Source organism: Calidris pugnax, unplaced genomic scaffold (assembly GCF_001431845.1).
Source record: "Calidris pugnax isolate Ruff unplaced genomic scaffold, ASM143184v1 scaffold13, whole genome shotgun sequence".
Classification (NCBI taxonomy): Eukaryota; Metazoa; Chordata; class Aves; order Charadriiformes; family Scolopacidae; genus Calidris; species Calidris pugnax.
Genome location: NW_015090810.1, coordinates 18,826,801 through 18,827,393, shown reverse-complemented (window position 1 = coordinate 18,827,393; position 593 = coordinate 18,826,801).

Here is a 593-nt window from a genome sequence, read left to right as displayed (position 1 = left end):
AAAAAAAAAAAAAAAAAAAAAAGAAAAAGAATACAAGGGCAGCGCTATTCAGCTCATGGCTGGGAAATTAAAATTTCTCCCCCAAATGAGGCTTTCTGATAGGAAGAGGCTGGCAGAGGCGCCCCTATAATAAAGCCTGCGAGGAAAGTAGTTTGCAGGGAGAGGAGTCTGGCTGGCTGACAGAGGGGGCGGATCCTGCGCACAGGCGGGCAGCGCCGCGCAGAGCGGCCCCGGCAGCAGCGGGGCTATTTCAGGAGCCGGGCGGAGGCGGCGGCCGGAGCTGGGGCTGAGGCCGGGGGGCAGCGGGGAGCCATGGGGTTAGCGGCGCCGGTGGGCTGAGCGGGGGGCTTGCGAGCGGAGGCGAAGGCAGCCGGGAAACACGCCGTTGCCTGGGATTGAAGGGAAAAGGAGGTTTTTTGGGGGGCTGCATCACAACTTGAGCTGCATCAAGCTGAGCCAGGCAGAGAGGGGAGCGGGAGGGGAAGGAGAGGGAGGAGGAGGAGGAGACGGCTGCCACCGGGGGATTTGGGCTCGTTTTATTGAAACAAATCAGTGCTCGGGAGAGAGTGGCGAGGAGGAGGAGGAGAAGAAGG